Source organism: Delphinus delphis, chromosome 3, assembly GCF_949987515.2.
Source record: "Delphinus delphis chromosome 3, mDelDel1.2, whole genome shotgun sequence".
Lineage (NCBI taxonomy): Eukaryota > Metazoa > Chordata > Mammalia > Artiodactyla > Delphinidae > Delphinus > Delphinus delphis.
In genome coordinates, this window is record NC_082685.1 from 84915242 (window position 1) to 84942871 (window position 27630).

Sequence of the window (27630 nt, forward strand, 5' to 3'; positions counted from 1 at the left end):
CAGACCAATCACAAGTAATGAAATTGAAACTGTGATTAAAAATCTTCCAACAAACAAAAGTCCAGGACCAGATGGCTCCACAGGTGAATTCTATCAAACATTTAGAGAAGAGCTAACACCCATCCTTCTCAAACTCTTCCAAAACATTGCAGAGGAAGGAACACACCCAAAGTCATTCTATGAGGCCACCATCATCCTGATACCAAAACCAGACAAAGATACTACAAAAAAAGAAAATTACAGGCCAATATCACTGATGAATATAGATGCAAAAATCCTCAACAAAATACTAGCAAACAGAATCCAACAACACGGTAATAGGATCAAGCTCCATGATCAAGTGGGATTTATCACAGGGATGTAAGGATTCTTCAATATACGCAAATCAATCAATGTGATACACCATATTAACAAACTGAAGAAGAAAAACCATATGATCATCTCAATAGATGCAGAAAAAGCTTTTGACAAAATTCAACACCCATTTATGATAAAAACTTGCCAGAAAGTGGGCATACAGGGAACCTACCTCAACATAATAAAGGCCATATATGACAAGCCCACAGCAAACATCATTCTCAATGGTGAAAAACTGAAAGCATTCCTCTAAGATCCGGAACAAGACAAGGATGTCCACTCTCACCACTATTATTCAACATAGCTTTGGAAGTACTAGCCACGGAAATCAGAGAAGAGAAAGAAATAAAAAGAATCCAAATTGGAAAAGAAGAAGTAAAACTGTCACTGTTTGCAGATGACATGATACGAAACACAGAGAATCCTAAAGATGCCACCAGAAAAGTTCTAGAGCTAATCAATGAATTTGGTAAAGTTGCAGGATACAAAATTAATGCACAGAAATCTCTTGCATTCCTATACACTAATGATGAAAAATCTGAAAGGGAAATTATGGAAACACTCCCATTTACCATTGCAACAAAAAGAATAAAATATGTAGGAATAAACCTACCTAGGGAGACAAAAGGCCTGTATGCAGAAAACTATAAGACACTGATGAAAGAAATTAAAGATGATACCAACAGATGGAGAGATATACCATGTTCTTGGATTGGAAGAATCAATATTGTGAAAATGACTATACTACCTAAAGCAAACTACAGATTCAATGCAATCCCTATCAAGTTACCAAAGGCATTTTTTATGGAACTAGAACAAATCATCTTAAAATTTGTATGGAGACACAAAAGACCCCGAATAGCCAAAGCAGTCTTGAGGGAAAAAAACGGAGCTGGTGGAATCAGGCTCCCTGATTTTAGACTATACTACAAAGCTACAGTAATCAAGACAATATGGTACTGGCACAAAAACAGAAACATAGATCAATGGAACAAGATAGAAAGGCAAGAGATAAACCCATGCACCTATGGTCAACTAATCTAGGACAAAGGAAGCAAAGATATAAAATGGAGAAAAGACAGTCTCTTCAATAAGTGGTGCTTGGAAAACTGGAGAGCTACATGTAAAAGAATGAAATTAGAACACTCCCTAACACCATACACAAAAATAAACTCAAAATGGATTCAAGACCTAAATGTAAGACCAGACAGTATAAAACTCTTAGAGGAAAACATAGGAAGAACACTCTTTGACATAAATCACAGCAAGATCTTTTTTGATCCACCTCCTAGAGTAATAGAAATAAGAATAAAAATAAACAAATGAGACCTAATGAAACTTAAAAGCTTTTGCACAGCAAAGGAAACCATAAATAAGATGAAAAGACAACCCTCAGAATGGGAGAAAATATTTGCCAATGAATCAACGGACAGAGGATTAATCTCCAAAATATATAAACAGCTCACGCAGCTCAATATTAAGAAAACAAACAACCCAATCCAAAAATGTGCAGAAGACCTAAATAGATATTTCTCCAAGGATGACATAGAGATGGCCAAGAAGCACATGAAAAGCTGCTCAACATCACTAATTATTAGAGGAATGCAAATTAAAACTACAATGAGGTATCACCTCATACCAGTTAGAATGGGCATCATCAGAAAATCTACAAACAACAAATGCTGGAGAGGGTGTGGAGAAAAGGGAACCCTCTTGCACTGTTGGTGGGAATGTAAATTGATACAGCCACTATGGAGAACAGTATGGAGGTTCCTTAAAAAACTGAAAATAGAATTACCATATGATCCAGCAATCCCACTACTGGGCATATACCCAGAGAAAACCATAATTCAAAAAGACACATGCACCCCCATATTCACTGCAGCACTGTTTACAATAGTCAGGTCATGGAAGCCACTTAAATGCCCATCAACAGACAAATGGATTAAGAAGATGTGGTATATATATATAATGGAATATTACTCAGCCATAAAGAGGAACGAAACTGAGTCATTTGTTGAGACATGGATGGACCTAGAGACTGTCATACAGAGTGAAGTAAGTCAGAAAGAGAAAAACAAATATCGTATATTAACGCATGAATGTGGAACCTAGTAAAATGGTACAGATGAACTGGTTTGCAGGGCAGAAGTTGAAACACAGATGTAGAGAACAAACGTATGGACACCAAGCTGGGAAAACCACGGTGGGGTGGGGATGGTGGTGTGCTGAATTGGAAGATTGGGATTGACATGTATACACTGATGTGTATAAAACTGATGACTAATAAGAACCTGAAGTATAAACAAACAAACAAAAAAAATTGATACTAAACTTTCTTTGGGTTATTTGTGTGGAAATATGTTAATATAAATGTTTCAGACATTACATGAAATTTCTAAAAATCTTATATGTTCTCGTATAATAAGTCATAATTCTAGTTATTACTTTAAAATGTGTATCTCAGAAATAACTGAATTTCCTTGTTAATTGCATTATTATGAACTTTCATCAAATCTTTAACCATGGTCATTTTTAAGTCTTTTGTCATTTACAGACAGTTCTGGGTGTACTCTGATGCTTTTGCAAAACTATAAAAGGGTTCCTATAAAAGGGTTTCACCTTCAAGGAATTCATGGAAAAGACTCTGACAAGTACAGGTTTCTAGTAACTGACTATACTGCTGGACTGAATGAATAAGCATTTTCAGAACTCTAATGGAAAACTGATGAATTCAGAAAAGTGCTAACAAAAGATGAAGATGAAAAAAAATTAATTACATGGGACTGAGTGAACTGATGAGGATGATTATAATTTTTGTGACTTTCTGTTTGAATAAAAAAAAAATCCCACAAGGACTCAGAGGCAAAAAATATACAAATCAATTTTCACTGCAAAGTAAAGGAGCTGTTACAGTGGAGGATTACTGGACTGAATGTCAATATTATGAGTGTGTTTCGTGTTTGGTAATTGCAATCATTGTTGCTTTTGTTGTGGTGATCCATTTACAATGCTTGGTGTCAGTTTATCTCTTGTAAAAATAAAATACAGTGTGTGTGTGTGTGTGTGTGTGAAAAAAATTTAAAAAAATAGCTTTGAATGAAAGACAATTATTAAGAATTTTCAGTGAAACAAAAAGCTAAGGTGAAAATGCAGAATAAAATAATTTAAAGTAGCCCTTGGTCATATTTTACTTCCTGTGTTATTGTATATCTGAAGAGAATTGTCCCAGGGCTAGATGTCCTCCCAGATTCCACAACTGTTTTCATGATGCCCTACTGTACTGTGGTTTGTGTTTCTGGAAATCCATAAGAATCCCTTTGTAGCTAAAATAACCCTCAGTTAATTGGACTGACATGGTTGAGTTACTGAAATTAGTAGTCACACAAACCTGATGAGAACAAGTGTTTACCTTCTCTTTTGTAACTTTGTTTTCACTTAATCATATAGTATGAAAAATCTTTTCAATGTCAACATATATATGGATCATTTAAAATGACTACATAGTGTTCCATTTTGTGACTAAAACATAAAATTTTAACATTCTTCTACGATTAGACTTTTAAAGACATGATTATCCTCCCCAGTTGCCTGATTTTTGTTCCATTTTTAAAAATTGAATTCCCAAATAGGTTTTTGATTAGACAAACCCTGAAAATTTTCTTTGGAGAAAACGAAAACCTCGAAAGTGAAAGACCTATAATGAAAGGATTAAAACTAATATTCTAACATTTTATTTTTCTATAACATGCCTGAACATGAACCAGAATTCAGAATTCTATGAAAGACAATTGATGTCACAGTGAGTTCATGTCACACAGCCTGTGTCCTGACTGGTATAAAAGATAGAGCCAAACAATGCCTGGTCTCCCAGCTTTGGCAGAAGATGTGCTTCTAAAGGCTGGGTTTAAAACTTGGATACTACTTATCCATAACAAGGACCTTCTTTTGAAAGTCATATATTTGAGAAGTGCTTAACTAAAATGTTTTTTCCCTAAAATTAATTTTGTTTTTAACTTTTATTTTTCAGTTGACCTTAATCCAGTTACAGGAAACTAGACTCAGATAAGTGTGGACGGTAGTAGAATCGTTTATTCTTCTTTCTTAGCTCACTTACTTCAATTATTGCTAAGCCTGTAAGTATAATACATTCTAATGGCTCAGAGTGTTTGATTGACCAAGTTACTTATTCCAAATAAATTGGATTTTCAGGGGTTAATTTATTTAGGAGGAAAAATGACGGTGAAAGGCATGTGGTTTATAAGGACAGAATGATGAGCCTAAGGAAAGAACTGGGTGGATGTTCTCCAGTATCTCCTTAAATTCTAGATTTCTTTACTCCAGTTATCCTAGTGATAATTCGAAACTTTTTCCCCTAAAATTCTTCTCACTTACAAAATGGATTGGGACAGTCTCAGTTTGTAGGATCAAAATAATAATAATAATTATTATCTGAGTCATTCCCAAAGGATTGTTTTTACCCTGGTTTACAGTGGGGAATTAATTCTGTTTCACAGTGAGTGTATTTTGGGATTTCTAGGTGTGTGGAAGTAAAACTCTGCTCAAGGACGTACCAGTTTTCTAGTAGTTGCTACATATTACTTCATATATCAAGGAAGAGTAATTCTTTCTGATTTTCTTACTCCCTGATTTTGTACCTCAGTCTCTTTCATTTACAATCAACTTTTTTTTCCACTAATGAGCCAACTTTAGGAACCTAGGCTTCCCTGGAAAGGTTTTTCTAGTCTTTTTTTTTAAATACAGAAAGATTTTCAGTTGGAAATTCTTTCTTCCTCCATGTCGAGGAAGCATGTTGAGGTTGCTAATTGACTGGGGAGGGAAGTTACATTCGAATTCACCGTGTGCCTGCACTTCTCTCCTAGATGAATGTGAGTCTATTGATGTCATGACAAAGTTTATTGTCGACATCTTTGCCATCTGCATGGTTTGTACACTCATGCTGATTGCTTTTCTCAGCTTCAAATTTCACTCTTCACTTCAAATTGGCAATGCAAAACTATGAGTCACTGTGGTTTAACAGTTTGAATAACAGCCCCTCAAATAGGATCTCTGGGTGTTCTCTGGTTGAGCAGGGTCTTTTTTTGCCATAATGGACATGCAGGCTTTGCCCTGTTTAAGGTAAAGAAAGGAGGGGAGTTTGAAAAACAGAGAGGTTAGATTTAAAATCTTGGTTGTCTTCTCTTGATTGTAGCTGTAACCTCATAAGGAGAATGGTCTCAGCCTGGTGATCTGTGAGTCAGTGCAGCTTTGCTATTGTTTTGAATAATTTGACTGAGTTTAATACCAAATATTCAGTTTAACACATTGACTGAGTCCCCAATCTGTCCTAGGCACTGTAGACTTAGGACACTGTGGGACACAGATAGGAGTCTCTGCCTTGTGTTCATTCAGCTGACTAGGTGAACTTTTGCCTGAGTTAGAGACCTCTTTAGCTATTCTTTCTTCTCATTCATGGTTGCCTTGGGGACACTAAAGTGGTCTATAGGACCAATGGGAAAGCTGAACTGCTTGGAGGTCAGAAGGCACAGATAAAAAGAATGTATAAGTCAGACTACAGATAATTAATTTGAATCTCTTTTCAAAATATTTTCCACTATTTCTGGAGCAGGGGAGCAATTAGTCAGGTTCTTACATTTGAAAGCTCTAGTGCTCCACATTTATGGTATATTTGGGGGTCCAGATTATTCCTGAAGTTGCACTACATCAATGTCACTTGCAGTTAAATGATTTTACACATAAGTAGTCAGATCCTGTCATTTTGCATGCAGATAATTTCTGTGGGAAACATATGCCATATTAAAAATCAGCCTTCGATCTCAATAGATGCAGAGAAACCTTTTGACAAAATTCAACACCCATTTATGATAAAAACCCTGAAGAAAGTAGGCATAGAGGGAACTTTCCTCAACATAATAAAGGCCATATATGACAAGCCCACAGCAAACATCATCCTCAATGGTGAAAAACTGAAAGCATTTCCACTAAGATCAGGAACAAGACAAGGTTGCCCACTTTCACCACTGTTATTCAACATAGTTTTGGAAGTTTTAGCCACAGCAATCAGAGAAGAAAAGGAAATAAAAGGAATCCAAATCGGAAAAGAAGAAGTAAAGTTGTCACTGTTTGCAGATGACATGATCCTATACATAGAGAATCCTAAAGATGCTACCAGAAAACTACTAGAGCTAATCAATGAATTTGGTAAAGTGGCAGGATACAAAATTAATGCACAGAAATCTCTGGCATTCCTATATACTAATGATGAAAAATATGAAAGTGAAATCAAGAAAACACTCCCATTTACCATTGCAACAAAAAGAATAAAATATCTAGGAATAAACCTACCTAAGGAGACAAAAGACCTGTATGCAGAAAATTATAAGACACTGATGAAAGAAATTAAAGATGATACAAATAGATGGAGAGATATACCATGTTCTTGGATTGGAAGAATCAACATTGTGAAAATGACTCTACTACCCAAAGCAATCTATAGATTCAATGCAATCCCTATCAAACTACCACTGGCATTTTTCACAGAACTAGAACAAAAAATTTTGCAATTTGTATGGAAACACAAAAGACCCCGAATAGCCAAAGCAATCTTGAGAACAAAAAAAGGAACTGGAGGAATCAGGCTCCCTGACTTCAGACTATACTACAAAGCTACAGTTATCAAGACGGTATGGTACTGGCACAAAAACAGAAAGATAGATCAATGGAACAGGATAGAAAGCCCAGAGATAAACCCATGCACATATGGACACCTTATCTTTGATAAAGGTGGCAGGAATGTACAGTGGAGAAAGGACAGCCTCTTCAATAAGTGGTGCTGGGAAAACTGGACAGGTACATGTAAAAGTATGAGATTAGATCACTCCCTAACACCATACACAAAAATAAGCTCAAAATGGATTAAAGACCTAAATATAAGGCCAGAAACTATCAAACTCTTAGAGGAAAACATAGGCAGAACACTCTATGACATAAATCACAGCAAGATCCTTTCTGACCCACCTCCTGGAGTAATGGAAATAAAAACAAAAATAAACAAATGGGACCTAATGAAACTTCAAAGTTTTTGCACAGCAAAGGAAACCATAAACAAGACCAAAAGACAACCCTCAGAATGGGAGAAAATATTTGCAAATGAAGCAACCGACAAAGGATTAATCTCCAAAATTTACAAGCAGCTCATGCAGCTCAATAACAAAAAAACAAACAACCCAATCCAAAAATGGGCAGAAGACCTAAATAGACATTTCTCCAAAGAAGATATACAGACTGCCAACAAACACATGAAAGAATGCTCAACATCATTAATCATTAGAGAAATGCAAATCAAAACTACAATGAGATATCATCTCACACCAGTCAGAATGGCCATCATCAAAAAATCTACAAACAATAAATGCTGTGGAGGGTGTGGAGAAAAGGGAACACTCTTGCACTGCTGGTGGAAATGTGAATTGGTTCAGCCACTATGGAGAACAGTATGGAGGTTCCTTAAAAAAACTATAAATAGAACTACCATATGACCCAGCAATCCCACTACTGGGCATATACCCTGAGAAAACCGAAATTCAAAAAGAGTCATGTACCAAAATGTTCATTGCAGCTCTATTTACAATAGCCCGGAGACGGAAACAACCTAAGTGCCCATCATCGGATGAATGGATAAAGAAGATGTGGCACATATATACAATGGAATATTACTCAGCCATAAAAAGAAATGAAATTGAGCTATTTGTAATGAGGTGGATAGACCTAGAGTCTGTCATACACAGTGAAGTAAGTCAGAAAGAAAAAGACAAATACCGTATGCTAACACATATATATGGAATTTAAGAAAAAAAAGATGTCATGAAGAACCTAGGGGTAAGGCAGGAATAAAGACGCAGACCTCCTAGAGAACGGACTTGAGGTTATGGGGAGGGGGAAGGGTGAGCTGTGACAGGGCGAGAGAGAGTCATGGACATATACACACTAACAAACGTAGTAAGGTAGATAGCTAGTGGGAAGCAGCCGCATGGCACAGGGATATTGGCTCGGTGCTTTGTGACAGCCTGGAGGGGTGGGATAGGGAGGGTAGGAGGGAGGGAGACGCAAGAGGGAAGAGATATGGGAACATATGTATATGTATAACTGATTCACTTTGTTATTAAGCAGAAACTAACACACCATTGTAAAGCAATTATACCCCAATAAAGATGTTAAAAAAAAAAAAAAATCAGCCTTCGGCCTTCATAAGTCCTATATGCACATTTTTTTTCTTTTTTCTGCTTTTTTGGGGTTTTTTTGTCCACGTTGCGCAGCATGTGGGATCTTTGTTCCCCAACCAGGGATTGAACCCATGCCCCCTGCAGTGGAAGTGCAGAGTCCTAACCACTGGACCTCCAGGGAATTCCCAACCTATGTGCACATTTTGGGTGGGCATGAGTCACTTCTCCAGAATTTGCAAATATCACAAAAGAAAAACATTTTCTTTAAAAATGCACATTTTGAATATACTTTGGCTGAAAACAGATTTGAAATATGTTCTTTACCCAATGGACAGTGGTGGGAAGGTTTCCAACATATACATTATTCTTTATTTCTTTTTTGTATACTGTACAAGTCAGAGCCTTGGTGAGCTTCTTTCAATTTTAGGTGATCCATCTAATTTTCACTTTGTCTTAGCGATTACTTGATCAGCCTAGCAACTCTTGCCCTACATCACACATCCTTTTCTTAATAGCCAATGTCAGAAATGCACCTATTCTTGTGTGCACCCAACAAGCCTCATGAAGTTTTATTTATTCAACTTCTTTTTAACCAGAAATTATAATTATCCTTCTTTTGCTAAAGTTATCTCAAGTTTCACTGGTGGGAGTCCCTTCAAGCTGGTTCCTGTGTTCTTTTAATACACCTCCATTAATCTTTGACTACTGATTTGTTTTTTGGCAAAACAGCTTGTTCTTTACCTGCCCTACACCTAGAATCGACCATTTTTCTAAGGAGGCCTGATTCTGTTAGTGGGAAATAATATAGAAACCAGAAACTTTCAGAAAATCATAATGGCTACATAATATCCCCAAGAGTCCACTTTGGAAAACGCACAGAAAAGCTGATAGAGAAACCCACATAATTTCTCCCAAGCATACCTAAATACATATAATGAGACATCTGGAAGGAATTGTTTATCAGAAAAATACACTGTTCCAGTTTTCCCTAGTGTCAGGGAAACTCTTCTTTTTCCCCTTCTCCTTTGTGGTAGTTTCAAAACACGTCTACAAATTCTTTGACACTCCTCTTTTCAAAAGATGAAATCTAATTCCTCTCTCCCTGAATGTAGGCAGTACTCACTTCTAACAAAATGTGGGGGAAGTAATGCTCTGTGACTTCTGTCTGATCTCTCTCTCAGGACACTTGCCATTGGAACCCAGCCACTATGTTGTGTGGAAGCTCGAACCATATAGAGAGACCACATGTGGGTGTTTTGCCCTACAACCTCAGCTAGGTCCTCAGCCAACAGCCAGGATCAACAATGAGATTGGTGAATGAATAAGCCTTCAGAAGATTTCAGCCCCTGAACATTGTGGAGCAGGGATAAGTCATCCCCACTCACAGAAATCATAAGAGGTAATAAAGGATTATTGTTGTTTTACGGCAAGTCGCTTCAGTGAGCCTGAAATGGAAAAACACTTAACTTCCGCCTGAGAGATGTGCTCAGACTTTCAGAAACACTGTGTTGACCTCCTTTTCAGGAGTAAGGGCAAGAAAAAAATGGCACACCAGTTGGCTTATTTCTTAACAAATTATCATGCTGTTCAGTTGATCGTTCATAACTCTCTTGGTTCCAAGTTTCAAAAAATTCAACCAGAAGTAGCTTATCAAATAAGGACTTATTGCTTCATGTATCTGATGGGTCAAGTGTGGATCTGGCTTCAGAAATGGCTGAATTAAGGAAATGGAACAACGTCATCAGGATCTAGTGTGTCTCCAGTTTTCTGTGGCTCTGCAACTTTTCCATTTCTTCATTCTTATCTTCCAGATAGTGACAAGATGGCACCAATAATCTCACGCCAACAACCTTCCAGGTTTAAGTCTAACAGCAAAAAATTATGCCTTTACTTCAGCAGACCCAGCAAAAAGTCTTATTCTATTTCATTAACTCTGACTGGGTGTGTGTCCATCTCTGAACCAATAACTACAAATTAGGGAATGCAGTGCTCTGATTGGCTAGATGAGTCACTTGAACTTCCCTGAGGAAGTTTCATTTCATGAAATGAAAATGGATGAGATGATTCTGAGAGGAAAGCAGGATTTAGTAACCAAAGAAGGATAGATAGGTGGGTAAAAATAATTGTACAGCAAAGTTCAGTTAAACGTAACATATAGATAAGCTAAAATTTTCTATTACACACTAACAAAACACCTTTTGGAATTTCTTCCCTTCTACCTCCTCAACCCAATGAACAAGTACAAAGAGTATATTGTTCATTGAGGTGGTTTAGCCATTTCATTTTTCCAAAGAATATTTCCCATCAATTTTTTAAAGTTATTTACAAAAAGTGCTATTTACTACTTCTACTCTTAAATACATTGAACACTTCTAAATATCTAGAAATACTAGATATAAAAACTTACTTGTCTGCTATGTACACAGACAGCACTGCTAAATAAAACTCCATGCACATAACAATGGTTATAATTTGAGGTATCTTTTAAATATGACCATTTTGGCCTTAAACAATTCCCTCCTCATCTCCTATTCTCCACCACCAATTCAGTAGACAAGTAAAGGCATGTGTAATGCTTGGAGGTGGCTGAACAAATTCATATCTGAAAGTCATTTACAGAAGACAAGTTTCCCCTGAATTTCAACACAAAGGGTACAAAATGTGCTAATATTACTAAATACTTTGTCATATGCTGGCAACTTCTTTAACAACTAGAGATTAGGTGTTGCAAAATTAGGACTCATTTTCCAAATGTGATCATACTAGCCTTTACCTTTTGCAATTTTTTCCCTCCCACTTCCTCCAAACCAATGAACAAGTATAGATGATAGTATACTGCTCACAGAGGTGATTTAACAATTCTAGTCTCCAAAGACAATATTTCCTATGAATTTTAGTGAAAAGGTATTTACAAAGTGATATTTTACTACCTCTACATTTTACACACACCAGGCACTTCTAAATATCTAGACAGATTAAGTGTTTCAAATAAGGACTTAATTTCTCCACTATATACACAACAGTCTTGAATAAACTGCACACATGTAACAACAGTTCTAATCTGAAAGTATCTTCAAAATGTGAATATGCTGGCCTAAAATCCTTTCCTCCTCTCATTCCTCTATCAACCCAGCAGGATATAATGTTCAAATTTTCAGAAGATAATTTTTCCCAGGATTTTTTGTGCAAAATGTACAAAATTTACTGGTTATTAAGTCTAGTTTTGTCATACACTGCAACCTCTTTAACATCTACAAAGACTAGATGTTGTAAATTAGGACTCATTTGTCCATGATACACACAATATACATAGCAAAGTAAAATAAAACACAGGAACACAAGAGACAGTGGTTAATTCTTGCCTCGGTATAAACACTGTGGCATAGAGCTCTACTTCCTTCTCCTCTGCCCTCCCGTGTGTACTGCTTAAAGAGGTGCTTTGGCTATTCCTCCCAAAAAACATTTCATATGAATTTTAACAAAAATATATTTACAAAATGTGATGTGTTACTACTTCTACATTTAACATGTATCATGTGCTTCGTAACATCTAGAAAGATTAGATATTCAAAAAAGCGTTTAAAGTTGTCAACTATACATGCAGTAGGGAGAAACAAAATGCACATAAAAAACAATAGTTATCATATGAAAATGTCCTCTAAATCTGACCAGTCTGGCATAGAACACTTTTCTCTCCTTCTCATGGAAGCAACATGAGTATTCTCTCCCCTGTCTTACCACTCCTTGCTTAGCACGTAACCTGCTTGTGACAGATGTCATCAGTTATCAGATTGTTGCCTGCTTTTGTGCTTAGTTCCCCTTCCCAATTGTTGGCCTTTCTTTGGTGCTCTACCATTAACCTACTGGCCCTTCCACAAGGCTTCACTGCTTTGGCTCCAAGCTAAGTCCCAATTTTCGATATAACATCACAATGGAAATCTCTCTGGACTTTAAATTTCCCTAAGTCCAAATCAATATGCTTGTTTGGTTTGCTTTTTCACAGGTTGAAGCTGAATATCAGTATAAATATAGAATTGAGTTAGTCCTTGAAGGCCACCTTAATTGGATTTGACTTGAAGATTCTTATTATAAAACTCAACCAAGCAGAACTTTCACTCTCTGAAATTCTTAACCTTATAGGAGGATGAGAGGAAGACAAAAGTGTAAATTCAATGACACTTTTTATTTTAACAGGAAGAAAATTGAAAAGCAATCTGAAAATTGGAAATTTCTTATCTTCGTCACACAATCTTTTCTCCTAAGAATCTGCTGTATGTGGCTAAATTTTAATTTACAACATTATATACCTCAATTCATCAGTTTTTTAAAAGGAGTGGTTTCATATTAATATTCAGTTATTAATAATGAAGGAATTTCTATATTATAATTTTGTGAGTCAAAACAAGCAATGCCTTTTTTTTTTCCCCTTGGAAGACTTTCTATGTTAGTTCCATAATCACATTTTAAAAATTTTATCCTCCTCATTTTTTTGGAGTGCTTTACTAAGTAGATCAAAGGATGTTTTATCATACACACAGAAATAACTAGCCAAGGAGTCTTATTGTATACAATCATGAGTAATATGATATTTTAAAAAATATCTACCTACTTCTGAACTGCAAATATGCTTTGCACAGTACAGTGATACAAATATGATTTTGGATCTATAGTGGAAAAAATCTTAAATTTACTTGCATTATTCTTTAGGAATTGCATAAAATGCAATAACAGAAATGTATTTAGAATTATCTACTTTTCTTTGTAGTTACATTTTTTTAACAGCTTTATTGGAGTATAATTGCTTTACAATGTTGTGTTAGTTTCTGCTGTATAACAAAGTAAATCAGCTATATGTATACATCTATCCCCATATCCCCTCCCTCTTGCATATCCCTCCCACCCTCCTTAGTCTACCCCCCTAGGTGGTCACAAAGCGCCGAGCGGATCTCCCTGTGTTATAAGGCTGCTTCCCACTAGCTATCTATTTTACATTTGGTAGTGTATATATGTCAGTGCTACTCTCTCACTTCATCCCAGCTTATCTCCCCCCTCAGTGTCCTCAAGTCCATTCTCTATGTCTGTGTCTTTATTTTAAGATTCCATATATACGTGTTAGCATACAGTATTTGTTTTTCTCTTTCAGACTTACTTCACTCTGTATTACAGACTCTAGGTCCATCCACCTCACTACAAATAACACAATTTTGTTTTCTATGGCTGAGTAATATTCCATTGTATGTATGTGCCATATCTTCTTTATCCATTCATCTGTCAATGGACACTTAGGCTGCTTCCATGTCCTGGCTCTTGTAAATAGTGCTGCAATGAATATTGTGGTAAATGACTCTTTTTGAATTATGGTTTTCTCAGGGTATATGAGCAGGAGTGGGACTGCTGGGTCATATGGTAGTCTATTTTTAGTTTTTTAAGGAATCTCCATACTGTTCTCCATAGTGGATGTATCAATTTACCTTCCCATCAATGGTGCAAGAGGGTTCCCTTTCCTCCATACACTCTCCAGCCATTTATTGCTTGTAGATATTTTTACTGATAGCCATTCTGACCAGTGTGAGGTGATACCTCATTGTAGTTTTGATTTGCATTTCCCTAATGATTAGTGATGTTGAACATCCTTTCATGGGTTTGTTGGCAATCTGTACATCTTCTTTGGAGAAATGTCTATTTAGGTCTTCTGCCCATTTTTGGATTGGGTTGTTTGTTTCTTTGACATTGAGCTGCATGTATATTTTGGAGATTAATCCTTTGTCAGGTGCTTCGTTTGCAAATATTTTCTCCCATTCTGAGGGTTGTCTTTTGGTCTTGTTTACCGTTTCCTTTGTTGTGCAAAAGCGTTTAACTTTTATTAGGTCCCATTTGTTTATTTCTGTTTTTATTTCCATTTCTCAAGGAGGTGGGTCAAAAAGGATCTTGCTGTGATTCATGTTATAGAGTGTTCTGCCTATGTTTTCCTCTAAGAGTTTTATAGTATCTGGCCTTACATTTAAGTTTTTAATCCATTTTGAGTTTATTTTTGTGTATGGTGTTAGGGAGTGTTCTAATTTCATTATTTTACATGTAGTTGTCCAGTTTTCCCAGAACCACTTATTGAAGAGGCTGTCTTTTCTCCATTGTATATTCTTGCCTCCTTTATCAAAGATAAGGTGACCATATGTGCATGGGTTTATCTGGGCTTTCTATCTTGTTCCATTGATCTATATTTCTGTTTTTGTGCCAGTACCATACTGTCTTGATTACTGTAGCTTTGTAGTATAATCTGAAGTCAGGGAGCCTGATTCTTCTAGCTCCGTTTTTCTTTCTCAAGATTGCTTTTGCTATTCAGGGTCTTTTGTATTTCCATACAAATTGCAAAATTTTTTGTTCTAGTTCTGTGAAAAATGCATTGGTAGTTTGATAGGGATTGCATTGAATCTGTAGATTGCTTTGGTAGTATAGTCATTTTCACAATGTTGATTCTTCCAATCTAAGAACATGGTATATCTCTCCATCTGTTTGTATCATCTTTAATTGCTTTCATCAGTGTCTTACAGTTTTTTGCATACAGGTCTTTTGTCTCCTTAGGTAGGTTAATTCCTACATATTTTATTCTTTTTGTTGCAGTGGTAAATGGGAGTGTTTCCTTAATTTCTCTTTGAGATTTTTCATCATTAGTGTATAGGAATGCAAGAGATTTCTGTGCATTAATTTTGTATCATGCTACTTTCCAAATTCATTGATTAGCTCTAGTAGTTTTCTAGTAGCATTTTAGGATTCTTTAGGATTCTCTATGTACAATATCATGTCATCTGCAAACAGTGACAGTTTTATTTCTTCTTTACCGATTTGGATGACTTTTCTTTCTTTTTCCTCTCTGATTTCTGTGGCTAAAGCTTCCAAAACTATGTTGAATAACAGTGGTGAAAGTGGGCAACCTTGTCTTGTTCCTGATCTTAGAGGAAATGGTTTCAGTTTTTCGCCATCGAGAATGATGTTGGCTGTGGGTTTGTTGTATATGACCTTTATTATGTTGAGGTAAGTTCCCTTTATGCCTACCTTCTGGAGGGTTTTTATCATAAATCAATGTTGAATTTTGTCTAAAGCTTTTTCTGCATCTATTGAGCTTATCATGGTTTTTATCTTTTAATTTGTTAATATGGTGTATCACATTGATTGATTTGTGTATACTGAAGAATCCTTTCATTCCTGGGATAGACCCCAGTTGATCACGGTGTATGATCCTTTTATGTGCTGTTGGATTCTCTTTGCTAGTATTTTGTTGAGGATTTTTGTGTCTATGTTCGTCAGTGATATTGGCCTGTAGTTTTCTTTCTTTGTAACATCTTTGTCTGGTTTTGGTATCAGGGTGATGGTGGCTTTGTAGAATGAGTTTGGGAGTATTCCTCCCTCTGCTGTATTTTGGAAGAGTTTGAAAAGGATAGGTGTTAACTCTTCTCTAAATATTTGATAGAATTTGCCTGTGAAGCCATCTGGTCCTGGACTTTTGTTTGTTGGAAGATTTTTAATCACAGTTTCAATTTCAGTGCTTGTGACTGGTCTGTTTATATTTTCTATTCTTTCCTGGTTCAGTCTTGGAAGGCTGTACTTTTCTAAGAATTTGTCCATTTCTTCCAGGTTGTCCATCTTATTGGCATATAGTTGTTTGTAGTAATCTCTCATGATCCTTTATATTTCTGCAGTGTCAGTTGTTCCTTCTCCTTTTTCACTTCTAATTCTGTTGATTTGAGTCTTCTCTCTTTTTTTCTTGATGAGTCTGGCTAATTGTTTATCAATTTTTTTATCTTCTCAAAGAACCAGCTTTTAGTTTTATTGATCTTTGCTATTGTTTCTTTCATTTCTTTTCATTTATTTCTGATCCGATCTTTATGATTTCTTTCCTTCTTCTAACTTTGAGGTATTTTAGTTCTTTCTCTAATTGCTTTAGGTGTAAGGTTAGGTTGTTTATTTGAGATGTTTCTTGTTTCTTGAGGTAGGGTTGTATTGCTATGAACTTCGCTCTTAGAACTGCTTTTGGTGCATCCCATAGGTTTTGGGTTGTCGTGTTTTCATTGTCATTTGTTTCTAGGTATTTTTTGATTTCCCCTTTGATTTCTTCAGTGATCTCTTGGCTATTAGGTAGTGTATTGTTTAGCCTCCATGTGTTTGTATTTTTTATAGTTTTTTTTCCTGTAATTGATATCTAGTCTCATAGTATTGTGGTTGGAAAAGTTACTTGATATGATTTCAATTTTCTTAAATTTACCAAGGCTTGATTTGTGACCCAAGATATGATCTATCTTGGAGAATGTTCCATAAGCACTTGAGAAGAAAGTGTATTCTGTTGTTTTGGGATGGAATGGCCTATAAATATCATTTAAGTCCATCTTGTTTAATGTGTCATTTGAAGCTTATGTTTCCTTATTTATTTTCATTTTCGATGATCTGTCCATTGGTGAAACCGGGGTGTTAAAGTCCCCTACTATGATTGTGTTACTGTTGATTTCCCATTTTATGGCTGTTAGCATTTGCCTTATGCATTGAGGTGCTCCTATGTTGGGTGCATAAATATTTACAATTGTTATATCTTCTTCTTGGATCGATCCCTTGATCATTATGTAGTGTCCTTCTTTGTGTCTTGTGATAGTCTTTATTTTAAAGTCTATTTTGTCTGATATGATAATTGTTACTCCAGCTTTCTTTTGATTTCCATTTGCATGGAATATCTTTTTCCATCCCCTCACTTCCAGTCTGTGTGTGTCCCTAGGTCTGAAGCGGGTCTCTTGTAGACAGCATATATACGGGTCTTGTTTTTGTAACTATTCTGCCAGTCTATGTCTTTTGGTTGGAGCATTTAATCCATTTACATTTCAGGTAATTATCGATATGTATGTTCCTATTACCATTTTCTTAATTGTTTTGGGTTTGTTTTTGTAGGTCTTTTCCTTCTCTTGTGTTTCCTGCCTAGAGAAGTTCCTTTAGCATTTGTTGTAAAGCTGGTTTGTTGGTGCTCAATTTTCTTAGCTTTCACTTGTCTGTAAAGGTTTTAATTTCTCCATTGAATCTGAGTGAGATCCTTGTCAGGTAGAAAAATCTTGGTTGTAGGTTTCTCCCTTTCATCACTTTAAATATATCCTGCCACTCCCTTCTGGCTTGCAGAGTTTCTGCTGAAAGATCAACTGTTAACCTTATGGGCATTCCCTTGTATGTTATTTGCTGCTTTTCCCTAGCTGTTTTTTTCTTTGTATTTAATTTTTGATAGTTTGATTATTATGTGTCTTGGCATGTTTCTCCTTGGATTTATCCTGTATGGGGCTCTCTGTGCTTCCTGGACTTGACTATTTCCTTTCCCATGTTAGGTAAGTTTTTAACTATAATCTGTGCAAATATTTTCTCAGACCCTTTCTTTTTCTCTTCTTCCTCTGGGACCTCTATAATTCGAATGTTGCTGCATTTAATGTTGTCCCTGATGTCTCTGAGACTGTCCTCAATTCTTTTCATTGTTTTTTCTTTATTCTGCTCTGTGGTAGTTATTTTCACTATTTTATCTTCCAGGTCACTTATCCCTCTTCTGCCTCAGTTATTCTGCTATTGATTCTCTGTAGAGAATTTCTAATTTCATTTATTGTGTTGTTCATCATTGTTTGTTTGCTCTTTTGTTTTTCTAGGTCCTTGTTAAACATTTTTTGTATTTTCTCCATTCTATTTCCAAGATTTTGGTCATGTTTACTGTCATTACTCTGAATTCTTTTTCAGGTAGACTGCCTATTTCCTCTTCATTTGTTGGGTCTGCTGGGTTTTTGCCTTGTTCCTTCATCTGCTGCATATTTTTCTGTCTTCTCATTTTGTTTAACTTACTGTGTTTGGGGTCTCATTTTTGCAGGCTGTTGGTTTTTAGTTCCCATTGTTTTTGGTGTCTGCCCCTAGTGGATAAGGTTGGTTCAGTGACTTGTGTAGGCTTCCTGGTAGAGGGGACTGGTGCCTGTGTTCTGTGGGTGGGGCTGGATCTTGTCTTTCTGGTGGGCAGGGCCGCATCCAGTGGTGTGTTTTTGGGTGTCTGTGAACTTAGTATGATTTTAGGCAGCCTCTCTGCTAATGGGTGTGGTTGTGTTCCTTTCTTGCTAGTTGTTTGGCATGGGGCATCCAGCACTGGCGTTTGTTGGCTGTAGGGTGGAGCTGGGTGTTAGCGTTGTGGTGAAGATCTCTGGGATAGCTCTCACCGATTGATATTATGTGGGGGTGGGAGGTCTCTGTTGGACCAATGTCCTGAACTCAGCTCTCCCACCTCAGAGGCTCAGGCCTGACACCAGGCTGGAGCACCAAGATGCTGTCAGCCATGCGGCTCAGAAGAAAAGGGAGAAAGGAAAGAAAGAAGGAAAGAAAGAAAGAAAGAAAGAAAGAAAGAAAGAAAGAAAGAAAGAAAGAAAGAAAGAAAGAAAGAAAGAAAGAAAGAAAGAAAGAAAGAAAGAAAGGGAAAGAAAGAAAGAAAGAAAGAAAGAAAAGAAAGGAAGGGAGGAAGGGAGGAAGGGAGGAAGGGAGGAAAGGAGGAAGGGAGGAAGGGAGGAAGGGAGGAAGGGAGGAAGGGAGGAAGGGAGGAAGGAAATAATAAATTGTAAAAATTATTTTAAAAATAATATTAATAAAAGGGAAGAGAGCAACCAATGAATAAATCCACCAATGATAACAAGCGCTAAACACTAAACTAAGATAAACATAAAAATCAGAAACAAATCAGTCGGAAAAAACAAACCCCAAGTCTACAGTTGCTCCCAAAATCCACCGCCTCAATTTGGGACGATTCGTTGTTTGTTTAGGTATTCCACAGATGCAGGGTACAGGGTACATCAAGTTGGTTGTGGGGATTTAATCCGCTGCTCCTGAGGCTGCTGGGAGAAATTTCCCTTTCTCTTCTTTGTTCGCTCAGCTCCTGGGGTTCAGCTTTGGTTTTGGCCCTGCCTCTGCATGTAGGTCACCTTCAGGCATCTGTTCCCACCCAGACAGGATAGGGTTAAAGCAGCAGCTGATTAGGGGGTCTTTGTTCATTCAGGCTCGGGGGAGGGAGGGGTACAGTAGTTATATTTGGAATGCGGGGTGAGCCCGTGACAGCAGAGGCCAACATGACATTGCAACAGCCTGAGTCTCACCATGTGTTCTCCCGGGGAAGTTGTCCCTGCATCACAGGACCCTGTCAGTGGCAGGCTTCACAGGCTCCTGGGGGTTGTGGATAGTGACCTGTGCTTGCACACAGGATTCTTGGTGGCTGCAGCAGCAGCATTAGCGTTTCATGCCTGTCTCTGGGGTCTGAGCTGCTAGCCGTGGCTTGGGCCAGTCTCTGAAGCTCATTTAGGCGTTGCTCTGCCTTCTGTGGGCAGATGGGGAAGGAATCCCCTCTCCTTGTCTCTTGCCTCTTAAGCAGGTCCAGACTTTTTCCCACACTCCCTCCTGGCTAGCTGTGGTGCACTAGCCCCCTTCAGGCTGTGTTCACGCAGCCAACCCCAGTCCTCTCCCTGGGATCTGATCTCCAAAGCTCGAGCCTCAGCTCCCAGCTCCCTCCCACCCCAGCAGGTGAGCAGACAAGCGTCTTGGGCTGGTGAGTGCTGGTCAGCACTGATCCTCTGTGTGGGAATCTCTCTGCTTTGCCCTCTGTACCCCTGTTGCTGTGCTCTACCCCATGGCTCCGAAGCTTCCCCCCACCCACCCCCCATCGCCACATGGGTGCTGAAGGGGCTTCCTAGTGTGTGGAAATTTTTCCTCCTTCACAGCTCCCTCCCAGAGGTTCAGGTCCTTTCCTTGCTCTTTTGTCTCTGTTTTTTCTTTCGCCCTACCCAGGTACGTGGGTATTTTCTTGCCCTTTGGGAAGTCTGAGGTCTTCTGCCAGCATTCAGTGGGTGTTCTGTAGGAGTTGTTCCACATTTAGATGTACTTTTGATGTATTTGTGGGGAGGAAGGTGATTTCCACGTCTTACTCCTCCGCAATCTTGAAGGTCTCCCCTGTAGTTATATTTTTTAAATACATATTTTCCCAATAAGTTTTGTGTGCAAATTTTAACCATCATTTAAATTATTAAATTTTTGCTGTCAGAGGACTGTTCCTTCATCTACTATTTTTTGGAACCAAAAGAACCCTGAGCTAGATAAACTGAGGCTTTGAGCTTTACACTTATACTATGTAAAATTCTATTTTAGCAAGGTTAACAAGAAGAAAGGCATTTTTATCACTGATCAATTACCTGTTATTTATACCTCATGAAAATAGAAAATGGGTTCAGCCCTAGAGAGGGTGACCTCTTTTATTTATCAGTTAGCAAAACCACACGATTCTAAACTGAATGTAATTGTACATATCTGACAAACACATGCACATTCAAGATCTATTATTGTTGTTGTTGTTATTATTGCTAATGCATTCTGGGTCAGTCTTTTCTATTAATGTCTACTGATCACCCTCTTTTTGCTCTCCACATGTTGGTTCTCCATAAAGAGGGATGTGTAGTGTTGGTTCCCATACCATGGGGCTCACAAGGTCTGTAGCTGGGCCAAAGACGGCCATCTTGTGCAGGAAATCTAGCAACTCTTGAAGAATAGTGGGAAATAATGTTCAGTCTGAGTAGGCCTCTTGTTTCTATGCTTTCTAGAACTGATATTTTATTTGGTGGATCCAATGATTCCATAAATGTCACAAAGGTTAGACAGAGACCAGAAATATGTATCTTAATTGATCATCAAACATTTTTGGATATAAGTGTCAAAGAGGAATTTTATAACAAAGATAAGTGGCCTCTCCTGGCTGTCCTGGTGGGTCCGTTTCTTTTCTTGCTCCATTTTGGTTAACATTGAAAGGAATTTAAAAGATAGTGCTAATTATCTCTCAGATTCATTCTCCTTTGTTCCTTTTACTTAAAAAATAAAAGCCCTAAGTTTTAGCTTGGCACATCACTGACCAGCTGGAAATTACATGTCTCAGCTTGCATCGTAGTTACATGAGGCTGAATAGGATGCAGGTTATTGGGATGAGAGCATAAGAAATGTGGGAACTTCTGGTCATGTCCATAAAGAGAAGCCCCTTCCCTTGGGCTCCCTCTTTCCCCCTTCCCATCATCGGGGGAAATGGCAACAAGAGGAGCTGCCTTAGATGTAGAGACGGAAGCTGCATATTAAGCATGGTTGGGCCAACCCAGCAGCCTGGTCTTTGGATGAACACATGGAGCACAGGTTGCTTGCTTCTGAGTTGTTACATGAAAAGGAAAGAAGCTTCTAATTTAAGCTACATTATTTTGGGGTCTCTTTGTTACCTCAGCTTAGCCTGTGTCCTGACTAATGGAACAACGCAGAAAATCTTAATTGCTGTAAGATCCAGCACAGTCATTATCATTTTCATTGTCCTAATGATATAATATGATCACCTGATGTATTCACTAATAAACGTCTCATGTCAAGATTACCATATTTAAAAATCAACAATGACAACATACAACATAATAGGTACAATATAACACATTGTGAAGTTTACGATGACAATAGCAGACATACGTCCTGAGCAGTGTTTTCAAGCCAGAGTAGTGTGCATGTGCAGACTTCACATCTCCTCACCAGAGACTGGAGTATCAGACAGGAGGTGACATGCCTACAGATGCTTTGGAAAAGGCAAGGGTGTAATTGGGAAATGGGAACAGAGAGATGTGGTTAAGTATGGAACCACAAGTTGTAGCTCTCTTGGAAAGACATTTGCTGCTAAGTAACTGGTACTAAAATATATATTGAAACTAAAATTGACAGTTTCAGTGAAACTTTAGGGCAAATATACCACCCACGGAGGGCAAAAAGGCAGAGGAATAACATGCATCATCCAATTTGTTGTGCTGTTAGGTAAAATCCCTCACCTGTTCAGACTGTCATGGAACAGGCCTGTTTTCTGTCACTCACCCCTTTTATCCTTGAGAGAGAAGGCTGGCTAAGCAGAGACTCAGGGCAGCTGCAGGCTGACAGAAATTCCTGGCAGTGAAGCTGTCTGTAGGTTTCTGTGTGCTATTAGAATTCTATTTCCAAAGGTTTTTAATGCAAAAATGGAATATATTAGAATACTTGTATTATTTACTAGTCCTGCTTAGCTACACATTAAAGAGTTTATTCTAGACTCAGGACAATGTCTCTGGGTATTAGAAGTTTCATAGATGTGTGTACTCCCTTGTACATTCCATAAAAGAGGCCAATGTGAACATTTCTCCTTGGAAGAGGAAACAGCCTCAAGCATCTGAGACCTTCCTTGTCACAAATTTACCCTCTCCTGAGAAGTTCAAATCTCCTCTCCAAATATATGAATATGTATAGAGGATCTTGCCTTTCATGCCTGAGTACTTGGGGCATGCACTGCTGAAAACCCCTGAAAAATAGACTTAATTAATACAAGAATATGCCTGAAGGCACTCATATAGAGGCAAATCAAATCACTCTTTAACTTCATAAAGCTCAGCAAACTGAATGTTTCTTGCCCACAAATCTTGAAAATACAAGTTATTTATTTCAGGTGGTCACTTTATAATTCACATTAGTGAGATTATCATATTCCAGCAAGGTCACCGAAATTAGCGCTACTGTGACCCCTCTATTGTGTGTCCCACCAATCATTCAATGCCTTAAGTCACTCTTGAGGGCAAGGCACTGTGACAGGTCCTGCAAGGTGAATGCCTTCACCATTTTCACCATAAAACCAACTGTTACTATGTGTTAGATGTTGCATTGAATATAAAGAATAATGACAACTGTTCATTGCTTTTATGAAACCTAGAAGCTAGTTGAGGAGCAAACACAATTGTGACAGGTTTAACCATTTTTCAGGTATTTCAAGGCCAATCATAATTAGCAGCTAAGTAGAATGAGTGGTATAAAAAAGTAGTCAAAACTCTTTAACAAGGTGCCCAGCCCTGGGTCAGGGGCTTTCCACTTATTGTCTTACCCAATCTTCTCCACAACCTCTGAGCGATTATCCTCATTTGGGGAAACCGAAGTTTATAAAGGTAAAATAATTTGATAAAAATTCATGTAAACTAGTAAGTGAGGAGTCAAGGACTAGAATCCAGACCTGTCTCCTCCAATGACTTGAGTTTTTAGGGGGAGAAGTGATCTTGAGCAAAGTCTTGAAGGAAGGAAGCTTCGGCCGAAGGAAGAGCAAGGGCCTCCTGAGTTGGGGTCTGAAGGAACCAAGGACTGGAAGGTGGAGCCTGAGGCATGCCTGCCTGCCCAGGAAATGCCCTCAATCCTGGGGGTGATTACCTCTTCCTTTTGTTATAACATACGTAGAGCTAAGCAGTTGGTTGTCTCTTCTATACTCACTTTCTAATTGTGAGTTAGTTCAGGTTACAGAAAAACCTGCACACTATAATTCAAATAAAAAGTCCTCAGTTTCTTTATGTAGAAGGGCATCTGGATATTAGCATTTCCAATTGTGCCTTGGAGCCAGGAAGTAGATAAACCCATCAGAAAGTTGACTTTTCATTATGTTCTTGAGCAGATCATTGCAATGGAAACTTTAGCCCAATTATGGCTTATGCCACAGACTTAAGGTTCCAATAAAGCCACTAAATTTGTAAAGAAGATTCTGTTTTAAACCTGCTGGAAATTTCAAGCTGGTATTTCCCAGGATTTCTAAGATACAGTTGTCTCCAAATTGGCCCTTTGTATTGTGCCCTAGGGCAGCACAGCAGTGTTGCAATTGTGTCTAATTAACCTCCTGCTAAACGCAAAATGTCAGAAAGGTGAATCATCAAACTAGAGCTAGAGGCTGGGTTGTTGTTATTTTCCACAGGGATAGAACTAGCTTTTTTAGTTTCTGAGGCAACTACTCTGAAAGTTGGCAGGATATTAGCACTTTTGTATTAGGATATTTGCATGTCAAAGATGAGATCTGAATATGTCTTAACTTTGATGAGGTCACATTTTAGAACCAGTAGCTGAGAAAGACAGAGATAATTATAGCTGAATACTGATTTAGGGGGGAAGACTTTTTAACCAAGTTTGGTTCCATGTAAAATTCTGTTTTCTGCATAACTCGAGGTGACTAGCACAGCTGGATTTTTTTTTTTCTTTATTTAAAAAATCTGGTAGCCAGGTGGAGGAGAGCAAAAGACTTTGCATTATAATTCATTTGGGATAGGCTAAACTATGCTGCAGTAACAACTCCAAAATCATAGTGGCTTTAAATACCAAAGTTTTATTTTTCAATCATACTACATGTTCATTGGGTCAGCCAAGACCTAGCTGGGAGAAGGTTACATCTCTGTGCTACCACAATTGCCAACTATTTTTCTACTGCTGTGTATCAAACTATCATAAATTTAGCAGCTTAAAATAACACACACACTTATGTCATAGGGTCTGTGGGCCAGAAATCTAAGTACAGCTTAGCAGGGTCCTTGGATTTATGGTCTCTCACAGGGCTTCAATCAAGGTATTAGGGCTGGGAGTCTCATCTGAAGGCATGACTGGGGAAGGATTCACTTCCAAGCTCATATGGTTGTTGGCAAGAAATAGTACCTGGCAGGTTGTTGGGACGGGGGCCTCTGTTTCTTGCCATGTGGACCTCACCACAGGGCAAATGAAAACATGGCAGCTTACTTCAATAAAGCCAGCAGGGAAAAGAATGTGCTTGCAAGGTTGTACTTACAATCTTATGTGATATAATAAGGGAAAAGATATCCCATCACCTTTGCCATATTCTATTAGTTAGTATCAAGTCACCAGACCAGCCCACACTCAAAGGGACTGCACAAGGACATGAATTCCAAGGTGTGGAGGTCTTTTGGGATCATCTTAGGGTCTGTCCACCACTCACCAAGACAGAGAAAAGTAAACATGAGGGGCCAGGCATTGGCCCTTAAAGACACATCACTTCCACTTACATTTCATTGGCCATACCAAGTCATATGGCCATACCTGTCTTAGGAGAGGGGAGATGCAATTCTACATATGCCTGGGGAGAGGAGAAACAATATTTACCAACAACCCCAATGACAGCCATGTCTATGAAATAAAATTACTTTGGGCTCTGTAGAGGGATTCACCAGCTACAAACAGATCAATGCATAAAATAACAGGTTAAAAATTAACCAAATTAATTATACCATTATATCATTGTCTTAGCTTGGCTTCCCCTAGAAGTAAACCCTGAGATAAGAAATTGAGTAGAAGTAGTTTATTTTAGAAGTGATCATAGTGGATAAGGATGTGAAAGAGGAAGGAAAGAAAGCTAAAAATGATCGTGTGGTAACAGCTCCAACTGGGGCTCAAACCCTCTGGGAATACTCCAAAGAGTTATCCCACCTGTAGGATAAGTAAAGTAGGATATTTTCCCTTTAACCCCTGTCTGTCACTGGCTGAGGGCTGTTCCCAGAGGAACAGCTAGCCTGTTCTTGATTGGGTTGAGAGAAAGCATTCAGACAAAGAGTTTTGAGTGCTTGTGATAACTAAGTCTACCAGCATGGTGAGTGATAAACGTTTCTATGGGCCGGATCCAACAGCATCTGCTACAACCATTAGACTTGTGTTGTGTGTGAACTGAAAGTCAAGGGAACTGGTTTCAGAATCAGGTTTTTATGCTAAGTGATTTAATAACTGTGTCATCGAAATTCTGTGCTTCTCTCCTGCCTTGAGCTCAACTCCTAAGTGTGTTTGGGAAAAAAAAGTAATAAGAAGCAAACTCTAAGCTTCTTAGTTGTATATAATCAATACAGCTTTTTAATTACGATTATTACTAATAGTAATACATAATAATAATGATGGGTCTGAAAGGCCATGTTTGCTTTTATAATATGGAGGATTGTAGAGGAAGTGGAAAGAGGAGGGGGGCAGTTTTTTTATCATTACCAACAGCTTTCCTAACCTCTTATCCACAGACGGTTGCTACTGAAGGGGTGTGGAAGTAGTAGGGTTGAAGGCATCAGAGGCTGGGGAACTCTGGAGGTAATGGAGACACAGGAATAGGAAGATAACCTCATGGGCTATGGTAACTTCTGTCCCTGTGTATTAATTTGCTAGGGCTGTAATAATAAAGTGCCACAAATTAGGTGACTCAAACAACAGAAGTGTTTTTTCTCACAGTTCTGGAGGCTGGAAGTCTGAGAGCAAGGTGTCAGCAGGATTGGTTCCTCCTGAGGGTTGTGAGGAAGATTCTGTTCTGTGCCTCTGCCCTAGCTTTTTATGGTTTGCTGGCAATTTTTAACATTTCTTGGCTTGTAGAAGCATCACCCTAACCACTTCCTTCATCTTCATATGGCGCTATCCTTCGGTACATGTCTGTGTCCCAGTTTCCTTTTTTTATGACAGCCAGTGATATTTGATTGAATGACCTCATCTTAACTAATTATATCTGCAACAACCAACCCTATTCCGAATAAGGTCACATTCTGAGGTCCTGGGGGTTAGGAATTCAACATATTAATTTGGGCAGGGGGACACTAATCAACCCATAATACCATGTAATTCAAAATGTTATTTCTTTATAGGTCCAAAATCCAGCCTTCCACCTAAATCCTGAAGACTCCATGAAGTCTCTCTCTTTCTTTGTAACCATATAGATGTCTGCCTTTACAGCCTAAAAACCTGCAATTGATTTTAGATGATCTTGCATTTTCCCCTGTTTCACGTGTGCAAATATCTCCAGAGCAAGTTCCTCAAAGCCTGGGATCACAGGAAACATAAGTCCAAGGCAGTATACATTTTACCTTCCCTTAATACGTGTTGACAGAACATCAGGTAATTTACACCCTCCTCCAGACTAAGTTCTAGAAGGGCAGTAGTTAACAGTCTTATAGAACTTTACAAATACACATTCCTGAGCCCCACACAGATCTAGAGAATCATATTTTGGGGTATAGAATCAAAAAGTCTGTATGTTCATAAGCTCCTTTTGTGATTTTGATGCAGCTATACTCACAGGACAGTACTCAGGAACCTCTAGGGTAGAATTCAGTTCCCAGGGAGTCTCTGACCACAGCTTGCCAAGTCCAATGTCAGTTTTATGTATTTCTAATTCTTCTGGGGCAAA